Genomic DNA, 13750 nt, shown 5'->3' on the forward strand with positions numbered 1-13750 from the left:
TTTGTGTTTGCAAGGTGATGGAGGGGCTGGCAGACATAAGAAGTGGTGAAAGCCAAGACAAATTGGGATTGGCATGGAGGAGGGGGAAAATCCACCTAGCCTTCCTCCTCACGTGCACCCTCCAAAGCCTTGTCCCTTCCTCCGTTTTGAGTTTCCGTTCCCATTTTTTGAGTCTTCTTTACACTCTAAGTCACCATGTTGAATTGTATTGTGAAGGAGGTGAATGATCTTTTTAAAAATGTTTTGATATGCATAATATCCCTAAGAATATATTATAACCAGGGCACTTGGGTGGTTTAGTCAGTTAAGCATCAGGCTCTTCATTTCGGCTCAAGTCATGATCTCAGGATCGTGAGTTCAAGTCCAAGGTGGGCTCCCTGCTGGGCATGGAGCCTGCTTAAGATTCTCTCTCTGCCTGTCCCTCTGCGCCCCCCCCCTTTTCCTTCTAAAAAAAAAAAAATGTTATAACTGAAGAAGAGTAAGTTCTTACAATTCCAGGTACTCTGACTTTTGTGGGTTCACCCAGTAAAGTAAATGCCATTTATGGAATTGTTTCGATGGGAAATATGTTCTGAGTTCAGAACAAATGTCTTACAATTAACTTTTGAAAAAAATCTGTATTTGATCTTGAGTCTAACCATATTAAGTATATGCTGTGAAGAGGAAAATCAGAAAATGCTTTAAACGCTCTCTTCTTAAACTTTGGCATGTTCCCGCTGATTACTCACTATTTGAAAGTGCATGATAGCTATATTTAGAAGGAAAGTGAGAAATTCAGTCAAGAATGTTTTCATACATCCATAAATATTTGGCACTGTATAGATAATTTCTTTCATTTACACAGAAAATGAGCCTCAAAGCACTTTTTGCATATATTGTTTTTTAAAATAAGGTGCTCCTGGATACAACTGGATTCCAAGATTATGGTACCCTTGAAGAGAAAAGACTGGTAAGGATCTTTAGAGAGATTGGCAGAGTGCCATTTGGATTAGCTGTTGAAATGCCACATGTGGTATTTTCAAGAGGGAATAACCCATATTTGGGGAATATACTACTATTAGACATTTGTGTGATTGTCTTATTAAACCAGCCACACTCTTGTGGATGGCAGGAGGGTTTCTATGAGTGGAATGGACTTTCCCATTGTCAGTCATATGGGGGGAAAGTCTGTGGAACATGAAGCAGGACATGAGGATATAGGAATCAGCCTCAGACTTTCTCTCATTTCTGGGGTCAGGGGTCAGTTTGGCTAGCGTGGAAGGCCATGTGACGCGGAGGCATTCCTGATGATTTGGAGTGGATATCTAGAGGTGTTGAGGTGTGTATGAACACAGGAATGTACAGTGCTCAGAGACCCCTTCAAGAGAGACTCGATGCCCAGCTGTAAGTAGTATGGTTTGCTGACAGCCTCCAGCTATTAACTCCTTCAAGCCCACCTCAGCAAAGACAGTCTTCGATCTGGAGCTCCCAGTAGACGAGAGAGGCTTTGTCGGATCTGCATCTTGGTCTGATGGCTCTCCTACCCAATCCCAGTTCCTTCTTTTTCTTCCAGCAGGTCTTATTCCCCAGTAAACCTTTTGCACCGCCAACTCCAAGCCCACATCTGCTTTCAAAGGATCTAACTAGCACGTGCCACAACAGGAAGCAGCCACAGATAGCTGGGCGTGGTCACTCTAAGCAGCCCGGGAATGGCTCTGGACCTGCACAGAAGGTATTCTGTGTGTCCATACTTTCTTTCTAATGTCCTTTAAATGTCAGAGAATCTCATTTAAAGTCACATACTGATATCCGCCATGTTGTGGGGAAGGGGGAAGTGTCCACCCCTTGGGAAAGCAGAGAGAGAACAGCTCAGGAGAGCCCTGATCGCTGCAGTAGCAGCAATATGGCATCTTGACAAAGAGGTTGGAACAGAGGACCCCGGGCTCAGATCCAGAGCTCACCTGGGCAAACCCCTTGGGGCCCCTCAGAGACATCTAGGATCACTCTGAGCCCCTTTGTTCCTGGCAATAAATCCAGGACTAACTTATGCCATTAATCCTGGGTTGCAGTCCACTAGATTGGCACCATGAGAACCCCAAAGATAGATAGATTTTGTTATCCCTGTTTTACAGATGAAAAAATTGAGACACCATTCTAGAAGTTAATTAGGTATTCTTTTCACTATCCCATGATTGCCTGCCCCCTACCTTTTCAACACAGTGTAGCTCTTGGGTCACCATTTCCTATTAAATAACTGAGTCTAATGTCAAAGGGCAGCTTAGTGGTCTGAAACAATTCAGTGCTTCAGGTGTGGGAGTCTAAAGAGCAGTACCGTAGTACTTCACCACTAGATGCCTTTAGTGTAACCAGGAAGCTCATTTGTTTAAAAGAGACCGCTGTAAGTTTGATGGGGGTATACGAGAGTCTGTGATCGTCAAGTTAAAAAAAAGTGGGGGGGGGGACACATTTCCCCCTGATTTTATTTCTGACTCTCACCCATGACAGGACTTTTTGTTGAAAAACTTAAATGAGCAGGTATTTTCTGATCTCTTAATTATTTAAAAGAAATTTAAGGTTAAAATCCTTTTTCCTCCTAATTCTAAACTTTCTGAGCCCAGTTGTGTGATGCCCTTTGATCCCTGTCACTCCTCCTGCTGTCTGGGCTGCCCCTCAGAATCAGTGACCTCCTACAAGTTTTCCTGACAGTTAAGGAGTGCTTCATCCTTTTCCCTTTCTGGTGGATTTGTCAGGAGTAACGTCACCCTTGTCTCTTATTTTTCATTGCTTTTGCATCACTCTGCTAGCTTTGCTTTCCTCTACTGCCCCTGTTTTTGTTGCTCTTGCATTTTGTGGCGAAGCTCCTTTGTTTAAACCCTGGAAATGGTTTGCGCCCTACTAGCTCCCACTCTTCTCTGTCTTTTTTTAAGTTGTATCTTCTCTTCTTCCCTCGGGTCCTCTGGGGATCTTATTTTTTTCTGCCCTCACATCTTTCTTACACAAAAATGAACAGAAGTGTAAAATATTTACCAATTTCTAATTTTGTTTCGGCTACTCATGCCTTCCCATAAGAGTAAAAAATTCTTTATTATGTCTTCATCTGGTATAAATTCTCAGCTGCCCTGGGCAAACAACTGAGTGGTTATTGCTAAGCCTGCTTTATAGGAGTAAAAATAATTATCCTTGGGTTTCTTTTTCATGCTCGATTTTCTCCTGGACTTTATTTCTGGGCTTGTATGTTTTCCAAGGAAAATGAACAATGATTTTATTGACCTTTATTGTGCTTCAAGCTCTTTACCCTACTCTGCATCTAAAGGAATTTTTCTTTTATTCTCTGGAGCATGGGCCAGGAAATATTTTTTTTTTAAGATTTTATTTATTTATTCGACAGGATAGAGACAGCCAGCTAGAGAGGGAACACAAGCAGGGGGAGTGGGAGAGGAAGAAGCAGGCTCATAGCGGAGGAGCCTCATGTGGGGCTCGATCCCAGAACGCCGGGATCACACCCTGAGCTGAAGGCAGACGCTTAACCGCTGTACCACCCAGGCGCCCCGGGCCAGGAAATATTTTAACCAACGTTTTTTGGAACTTTTAGTCCCTGGTATGCTCTGTGGACAGTTTAGCAATTTCCTTCTACCTGTCATGACCACAGAGGCAGAATGGAGTAGTATTGCTCTCTAAAGATACTTTGACCTGACCTCTGCAACTGAGAGGTGAAAAAAAAAGAAGTTAAATGGGAAAGATTCATGTTTAATGTTGTCTGAGTGATTTAACACATGACAGGCACAATTGTACTATGAAATAATTCTTTATTAATTATATAATACTATGTTCACTGGGATGTTGAACCCTGCAAACTTTGTAAGTTTTGAGCAGTGTTTCTAGTATGGTTTCTGCTGGCTGACTTTTGGTGGGGGGGGGGGATGGATACTTCTTAAAATAACTTGAACATGACTAATCAAGATTCTCACGCAGCTTGATTAAGTGAGAAAAACTTTTATGTTGACCAGTATTATCTTTTATAATTTGAAAATGTGTACTTTAAAAGAATCATAGAATTTAAACAGGAGGAAAACCAAGAGATTATCTAGTTTCACTTCCCATAGAATGTTCAATTCTCTCTCCAATGTGTCATTGAGATGTGACCAGTAAGTTCTTGCTTGGATGCCTCCATTGTCGAGAACTCCTCTGAGAGCCTATTTTTGTTGAACAAGTGTAAGATTTAAGATCTTCGAACCTGCGTCTGCTCTGGTTCTTCCATCTTTGGCACCAGCTTTTCCTTTGGGAGTAACTCATATCATGTCTGCTCTCTGTTTTTTTATGGCAGCTCTTTATATATTTAAAAATTAAGGTGCATATCTCCTTACGTTCCTTCTTTCCAGGTTCAGCACTGACACCTCCTTCAGCCATTCTTTATGGTTTCCAATTCCTTCTTCACCTTATTTAATTCATGAATGATACTCTTATATGTGATGTGCAAAGTTATACTCAATTCTTTTTTTGTTTCTGTTTTTCTTATTATTTAATTTTTTATCGAGGTATATAATTGACATACAACATTATAGTAGTTTCAGGTGTACAACATAATGATTCCCTAAATGTATATATTACAAAATTATTGCTGCAATATGTCTAGTTAACTCCCATCACTGCAAATAATTATAATTTTTTTCTTGTGATGAGAACTTTTAAGGTTTATTCTCTTAACAACTTTCAAATACACAATATAGTATTATTAACTATAGTCACCACCTTGGACATTACGTCCTCATGACTTATTTATTTTATAAATGGAAGTTTGTACCTTTTGACCACTTCTACCCATTTGCCCCCCACACCCCACCTACCTTCCTACTCACTCCCTACCCCAACTGCTACCGATCTGTTCTCTGTGTCTTTGAGTTTTGTTTTGTTTTTAGATTCCACATATAAGTGGAGTAATATGGTATTTGTCTTTCTCTGTCTCGCTTATTTCACTTAGCATAATGCCTTCAAAGTTCACCCATATTGTCACAAATGGCAAGATTTCCTTCTTTTTTATGACTGAATAACATTCCATTATGTATGTATAAACTGTGTCTTCTTTATCCATTCACCTAGATGGACCCTTAGGTTGTTTCCATGTCTTGGCTATTTTAAATAATGCTGCAGTGACCATTGAGGTACATATATCTTTTCAACTTAGTGTTTTCATTTCCTTTGGATAAATACTCAGAAATGGAAGTGCTCAATTATATAGTAGTTCTATTTTTGTCTTTTAAAGGAACCTACATATTGTTTTTCCATAGTGGCTGCACCAGTCTACATTCCCACCAACAGATCACAAGAGTTCCCCTTTCTCACGGGGCACTTGGGTAATTAAGTCAGTTAAGCGTCTGACTCTTGATCTCAGCTCAGGTCTTGATCTCAGGGTTGTGAGTTCAAGCCCCATGTTGGGCTCCATGCTGGGTGTGGAGCCTACTTATAAATAAATAAATAAATAAATAAATAAATAAATAAATAAATAAATAAATAAATAAATAAATAAATAGTTCCCTTTTCTCCAATCCTTGCCAACATTTGTTATCTCTTGTCTTTTTGATAATAACCATTCTAGCAGGGGAGGTGATATCTCATGGTGGTGTTGATTTGCATTTTCCTAATGATTAGTGATGTTGAGCACCTTTTGATGTACTGATTGGCCATTTCTATGTCTTCTTTAAAAAAATGTCTATTCAATTCTTCTGCCCATTTTTAAATCAGATTGTTTTTTTCCTGTGGAGTTATATGAGTTCTTTATATATTTTGGTGACTAATCCCCTGTCAGATATATGATTTGCAAATATTTTCTTCCATTGAATAGGTTGCCTTTTAATTTTGTTGATGGTTATACTCAATTTTAATTTTTAACTTTGCTATTATATTCATTTCTTGCTTCAAAAGACACCTTCCAGAAAGTGAAAACAGAGCCCACAAAGAAGGGAGAATATATTTGCAAAGCATATAACTGATAAAAAACTTGTATCCAGAATATTTGAAGAACTCTTACAACTTACCGATAAAAACCACACAAATAATCCAATTTAAAAAATAGGCAAAGGATTTGAATACTCATTTCTCCAAAAAAAGATATTAAAAGTCCAGTAAAGCCATGAAACCGTAGTCAACACAACATGCACAGACACTGTGCAACCACAAAAAGATGACCAAACTTCCCATCCCGACGTAACGTCAGTGCCTACTGCTTCTCCAAAGACAACACTAGCCCTGCTCCATTCCTCCTGCTTTCTAGATAAAAATTATTAAGCTAATCACTGAATTGCCCCTGCTGTCTGACAGCGCCAGAACAGCCACCCGTTTCCTTGGATCCTCCCCCAAATCACCTAGCAGAAGCCCATATACTATAATAAGCCCTCTTTCACATCTCCATCCTGAGTCTCCCTGTGGTTTTCCATGGTGTGAGGTCTCCCTCACCACAGCAGCTAATAACCCTTCATAATGTTTGGCCATAACCATGTGTAGGTGGTCTTTGGTGGGCAACACCAGTGTGAATAAACTCATATTTCAGGAAAAAAAAAAAAGCATTGGAGGATTTGAATATATATTTCTCCAAAAAAGATATTCAAAGTCCAATGAAGCCATGAAAACGTATTCAACATCATTAGTCATTTAGGGAAATGCAAATCAAACCACCAAGAGAGACCACTTCACACTGTTAGAACGGCTATAATAAAAAAGACAGCCATAATAACTCTTGGCAAGGATATGGAAAAATTGAGACTCTCTTACATTGCGTATAAGAATGTAAGAAACTTTGGAAAACAGGTTGGCCATTCTTCAGAAGTTAAACAGAGCCACCCCCACTGACTGAGCAGCACAGGACAACATTGGGAGAAATATGGCTCTTCTCATTCTTTCCATTTGGCAAGTCAAGTGTGTCTTCCAAAACTGGGGATCATATGTGAGTTCTAGAGATGGAAATCAGTTAAAGAAAAAAGGAAAGCTATCATTTAGTGGACCAGAGAGACATCAGAAGCCCAGATTTCATTTTATTTCTGGGAGGAAAAATACAAAAACACCAAGACTACTAAATTCATTTCCATTTCTTGGCTTGAGTTCTCATCGGCTCCCGTTGCCTTCCTACAACAACAAAAGGTTTTCGTGACCTACAGGTGGTTTCAGAGAAACTGAAATCCAGCAGCGTGGAGCCACCCACCTGGCAGGGCTGCTGTCTTAGCAGAGCTGGGGAACTGTCAAATGTGTGCACATCCTCTGTGTGTGAACAAATAGAATCCAAGGCAGGCAATGCACACACTTGAGAGGAGGGACAAATGAAACAATTTCAATGTTGCCTCCCCATTCAGTTTCTGAGTATATGGTAATGAGTTTCCCCACTCAGATGAACCTCAATCCTGCCTATTGTCTATTGCTATACTATGATTTATAAGAAATGAAATACAGGGAATTAAGTCCAGCCCAAGCACACTCTCCTAGAGTTTCTTCCCTGCATCCTTGTCTTCTTTCCTGTCCTGTTGAACGAGCTGGAGAAAACACACACCTCACATGCAGTGTATCCTCTTCCTGAGCCTGTGGCCAGCTCTAAGCAGCCAGCTTGGACATTCTACTCTGTTTGGCCTTACCTTATTTCCTCTTAACTGCCTAAAATGGCACGGACAGCCCATGCCTTATTCTGCAAGAGAGAAAGCATAGAGAAAGATGACATTTGTAACCCTGTCATTCCTCCTGCTAAGTGCTATAGAATTCCACCCGGAGGAGATCTTCCCTGAGGAGGCTGTAATGAAGGGGTAAAGCTGTGTGTGCCTAACACTTTCACACATTCTGTAACACAAATTGCTTTAGGCTTCACCAGGCTATGGGTATAGACAAGGTTATGTTAATAGCATTTACCAAATTTCTTTGAGTAATTGGACTTTTGCCTCACCCAGCTTACCTGGAAGTCCTTCAGCAAAGACTCCTCCAAGTACTTCTGGGAGTCCCCAAACAATATCTTATAGGCCTTTGCAAACAAATTTCCTCTCACACCTGACATCTGCCAGCTTACTGGGGTGTTAGCACCTCCTGAAACAGCTGAGGACTCACAAGAGCTTTTGAGATACCAAAGCATTGCATGTTGTGTTCCAAAGCAGGAGACGGCCTCTTCCGTGTTCACTCTCAAAGGAGGTAGAAAGCTAAGCTTGTGCTGTGAGGTTATCTCCTTTAGTTTTTCTTTTACAGATCCCTTCCTCCTAATAACCCAGCATAACTCTAGTGAGTTTGGGGCCAGGAAACAAATTTCATTATCAGTTTTGAATATTTGAGATTGATATTTGCATATCAATGCTATTTCCACGTTTCCTCCTCCTCCAACAACAAAGCTTTCTTACTAGAGTCAAGCTCTTACAATGTCTAGCATCTGCTTTCTGCAGGATGAGTTTCCCCAAGAAGCTTTTCAGAGCTCAGGAAACTGTGCTTCTGGAAGAGTCATCCCACTGTTTTGTCAACTCTGCTCAGATACATCTGATTTTCAGTTTCCCTACGATGCAGATGTATTCTTTCCACAGTAGCCCTTTCTCAGCCAAGGCAGACCATTGGTTTGGCTAAGAAGGTGTTCCCAGTGCGGATAGCATGAAGCCTAATAGTAGCTTAAACAAATAGGATTGCATTTGTGTCTCATTACAAAACATTCAAATCTATCAGTCTAGGGCCAGTGCAGTGGCTCAAAGAGACTATCAGGGACCCATGCTCACTCGCTCCTTGCCCTTGCCATCCTTAGCTCATCCACCATTCTTCTTATGTCTCTCATGATCACTGTATGGCTGCTGCATCTCCCAGCCACTGGTCAGCATTGTGTGCAGAGGAAGAAGGAGAAAAGGCACACCTGCAGACTTATCCTTCTGTCCCTTCCCCCCAAGCTCCCTGCAGTCAATCACTGGTGTGGGGTGGAGAGGGTGCTCTCCATTTAGTCCAAGCTCTACAAGCTGAAAACAGATTCTCCATTAGCTATCACAAGGACATCTACTGTGTGGAATCCTTAGACATTCTCCTGGCCACACCGGATTGTTGTCCATTCACTTTGTGTCCCACCCTCGAGGTGGGCCACACACCTCCATGTCTCACCTGTCTTTGTGTAAATAATATGAAGCTAACTAATTAAATGGACAATTTAGGACCTTAAGACTTTTTCTGAAGTTTTTCAGTGGCTCCTAGAAAGTCACTAAAATGTTTTAGGACATTACTTTAACTATGTACCATGCCAAGCTATTTTCTAGGTCAAGAATTCACCTGATATTTCAGAATTTCTCAAAGTGTGTTTTATTGAACACCAGTCCTATCAGAGGAAACAGGGACAAAGGCACGTTAGAGATGCTGCGCGTTACATCTGACTCTCAGAGCTGTACATTGCACATTGGCATTTTAAATGTTCCTTAAAGGCATAATGTAAATAAGCTTGTTTAACTTTGTTTAACCCACTGTTTCCCAAATTTTCTGGATAAAGAACCTTTTGAGGGGCCCCTGCCTGGGTGGCTCAGTTGACTAAGTGTCTGCCTTCGGCTCAGGTCACAATCTCAGGGTCCTGGGATCGAGCCCCACATCATGCCCCACATCAGGATCCTTGCTCCATGGGGAGTCTGCTTCTCCCTCTCTCTCTGTGCATGCTCTCTCTTGCTCACACTCTCACATAAATAAAATCTTTTTAAAAAAGAAAAAATGTTTTAGTTTTAATATGTAGCAAAGTTTTTAAAATAAAAAACAGCTTGATTTCTTTAAAAAAGAGAAAGATAATTGCACATACTTAAGGAAAGAAAATAATGTAACAAAAAAAGTTAAACTTAGGAACATATAGAGATACTAAGGAGAAGAAGAATTTTTTTTTAGGTATGCCACAACTGGGCAAGGAATAACCAGCCTATGATATCGTAAGCAACCAATGTGGACTCAAAAGAAATCAGTAGCTTAGGCATAGAGCCTAGGGGGAGAAAATAAGCGGGAGAAAATGAGAAAAAAAAACTATTGGATCGTAACTGCTGACAAGTTTCCACAAAGGTAAATAATTTTGAGGAATTGAATAACTGAACGGAACCCAAGTTCAGATTATATGCTTCATTAAAATGTTTGGTCAGTGAGCAGAACATTCTCAAGTACCTTAAGCCTGTACTAATTTTATATCATGTACACAGAGTCACATGCAGAGTCACGGTGATGAAGCACCAACAAGGGCAAGAGCCAAATACGGCCGGCCTCATGATGATGCTGGACGAGCAGTGGAGGCCGTGGCCCGGAAAGCCACGGTGCCGATTTGTGGCTGCCAACAGATGGGGCACTAGAAGAGAGTACTGCGAGCACGTTACAGTTAACCACAACGTCATATTTCACTCCTAGACGGCAGTCTCTCTCACTTCAGGGTGGAGAATCAGTACCCTTTACAACGGAGTTCAGCATAAGCCAAAATGATTAACCAGAAAATATGTAACTCTAAATCCCTGCCACAGAAACAAACACGTATGGATGTCATCATTTACAGAAATGATTTCATGTAAATTTTATATTGACGTTGAGTAGCTATTTTACATCTCATTTCCTTAGGAAGACTAAAATTTCACTTACTCTCCTGATCAGATCTGTTCATCAGTTGCAAGAAAATACTGGTGCTATTTTGTTACTCTTAACATAACAGAGGCTATTGTGGAAAACATGTAACCCAATGAGATGAGATTCTCTGCTGAAAAATCTTTCCGAGTTTTGGGAAGATGGGCATGGGAAGCCAGGAAAGGGGAATTGCAGAATGTCTAATTATTTGATGGCTTCTGAAAGAATGAAACCTCAAATACTATGCCAGTGTCAACTTTAGGCATTACTTCAGGGTAGCAATTTTAAAATCTTATATGTGAAAATTTAAGGAAGAAGGGATTTTTTTTAGAGGGGGCAGGGGCAGAGGGAGAGAGAGAATCTTAAGCAGGCTCCACGCCCAGCACAGAGCCCAACATGGGGCTCAATCTCACAACCCTGAGATCATGACCTGAGCCAAAACTAAGGGTCACTGCTTAACTGACTATGCCACCCAGGTGCCCCAATTTTTTTTTTTTTTTTTTTTTTTAGAAAAAGGGATTAACATAGAGTTTGGAAATAGACCGTAAAATGAGAGTTCTCTTGGAAAAATAATGATTAGCATTGCAGGTACAACAGCATTTGTTTCAGGGTAGGACTTGATCATGTTGGACCTCTAGCCCTCTGGCTGTAATTAGAACAAGACAAATTCAGCACCTAGATACGAATATGGAGGTAGGTGGAATTTGGAACTCTAATATTTATTTATTTGTACGTTTATGTCGGAGGAGGACAAGGTCCTATTATGCATGAGCCACTCTCTAAGACTTGCCTGTTGAAAACAAGTCGTGGCGTGTGTGTTTTCCTTCGACACCACAAGCTGATCGAGTGCTTGTCCAGCAGTCTATACGGCGCAAACAAAATGGAATAAGCAAGTTTGTTAAAATTTGCTATGTTCAAGAGCTGCGCTCCAACATATGGCCAACCTGTGACCGAAGCTCTGAGTTCTTAAAATCACTAAATCGATTGGGAAATTTTTTTCTGTCAAAACGTTTTAGTTCTATGAGGATACCGTTGGAATCCCCAGGGAAAGAAACTTGCTAAGGAATTCTTACTTTTCCATAATACAGTCTCCCTTAAAACATTTTTAAAATTGTAGTAAAATATACATAACCTAAAACTCGCCATCTTAAACATGCTGAAGGGCACAGTTCAGTGGCAGGAAGCACATTCAGATGGTTGTGCAACCATCACCACCATCCATCCCCAGAAGTCTTTTCATCTTGCCCAACTGAAACCCAGCACCCATTACAGCTGGAACTCTATTTCCCCTCCCCCTCCCCCCAGCCCCTGTCAGTCACCGTTCTGCTTCCCGTCTCTATGAATTTGACCGCTCTAGGTACTTCATATAAATGGAATCATACAGTATCTGTCCTTTTGTGTCAGGCTCATCTCATTCAGCCTCACGTCCTCAAGGTTCATCCATGTGGTAGGACGTGGCTACAATCTCCCATTTTGGTGGCTGAGCTAAAAGACTAGTCCCAGACACTGAGTCTTTTTATATCCCTATAATATTTCATATCAGTTTTCTTCAAAGGGACTTTCATAAGTTTGCCTGGGATGTGATTTGAGTCCCCTTTATGAGAAACCCAATAGAACAGAGGAATGTTAGTGGGGGAGAGGCATGAAAAGAAGAGGCAATTTCGACCCTGGGTTACAGTCATCTGCTCTGCTCTCGGAGATTCTGGAATCCACAGATTTGGATAAGGTCTCACAATCAATATGTTTTGAGAGCCTTTTGGAAAAAATACAAAGAAGGCAGAGAATACAGATTCTTCTTTGTATTGCACTGTGCTCATGAAACCTGTGACTTCCACCCACCACCGCTTGCTGCGGAGAGAAAGCCCATCCATCCTTTGTGACAGCATTTTAAAATTTGACCTTGCCCCCTCTTGAGACAAAACACCTCAAACTTTATGTGCTTTTCTAGTCTTTTAACTTCCAGTGTGCTTTCCTTTAGATCTCTATCAGGTGGTCAATATCCATTCAAAATGAGGCTTCCCCAACTGCTGCTTGTTCAACAGCATTCCCGAAGATTCTACCTGTGATAGGCAGAACTCTAAGACAGCAGATGGGATGGAAGATTGTCCAGGCTAGTCTAAACGAATTACACTAGCCCTTTAGAAGCAGAGAGATTTCTCCTTCTTGTGGCCGAAGGAGAAGTGGGAGAGAGTCAAGGTGAGAGGGATCCCCCTCGAGGCTGGACCACCATCGCTGAAATGGAAGGGCCACAGGGCTAGGACCTGAGAGTGAGCAGCCTCTAGGAGCTGACAGTGGTCCTCAGCAGAGAGACCACAAGATAACCGGGGACCTCTGTCCTGCAACTGCCAACAACTTGAGAGAGCTTGGAGACAGATCTTTAAGCCTCCAGGTTCAGCAGCCAAAACCTTGATTGTAGCCTCCGGAGCCCCTAAAAAGAGGACCCAGCTAAAATGTGCCAGACTCCTGAGTTAACAGAAACTGGGCTAATAGGTGGGTGTTGTTTGAAGCCACTGAGTTCGAAGGAATTTGTGAGGCAGCGACAGATAATGAACACACCTCCCTTTCTGTTCCAACAATCCTTCTCTACTTGCACTTCCTCAACAGAGCTTGCTGTCAGGCTTGCATACTTTCGTTCATGAAGTTTCCTTGCCTAGGATATCCTCTCTTACCTGGACAAACTTTACTCTTTATGTGCAAGATACATCTCAGGCATTACTGCCACCAGAAAGTGCTACTGTGTTCCCTAGGTAGACCTGCTGTGTATTAGTCCCTTTTGGCTGTGGCTATTGAAAAACCCTTGAGAACCCTCACTGGAAGGATTTTCAATTAGCAATTTTAAGATTTTATGGAAAAAAATAAGATGATGAAGGCTGAGATTATGAGAATAAATGTACAAAAGTACTTATAGATGTTTTATATTCCTTAAAATAAAACAAGTAGTTTACCAACTGAAGATAGTTAACAATGATATTCTACACATAATACTGGCAACGGTTAATGATTGGCAGTCTGGTTTCTGCATTTTCCACCCTTTGCTAAACAGAAACTTTTAAGGACTTCCTTCCTCTGCAGTTTTAGTGAGATACTTGTAAATTTCTCTCATCTTTGTTGGGGGGGGGGGTGCGTGTGTGTGTGTGTGTGTGTGCGTGCACGCACGTCTGTGTGGAGGGGTCTCACTTTAGTAGTCCATGATTTTTTATAACTTTTA

General features: G+C 41.2%; 1 long non-coding RNA gene across 1 annotated transcript; it reads left to right on the plus strand.

The window, feature by feature from the left end:
* Window positions 1–886: 886 nt before the first annotated feature.
* LOC148109362 (uncharacterized) lies at window positions 887–2946 on the plus strand. The gene is made up of 3 exons (XR_015725864.1): window positions 887–949; window positions 1553–1711; window positions 2598–2946. It is a non-coding gene; the product is annotated as an uncharacterized LOC148109362 (long non-coding RNA).
* Window positions 2947–13750: the final 10804 nt, after the last annotated feature.

This window comes from Ursus americanus, chromosome 10 (genome assembly GCF_024610735.1).
Source record: "Ursus americanus isolate L20-20 chromosome 10, mUrsAme1.1.p, whole genome shotgun sequence".
Classification (NCBI taxonomy): Eukaryota; Metazoa; Chordata; class Mammalia; order Carnivora; family Ursidae; genus Ursus; species Ursus americanus.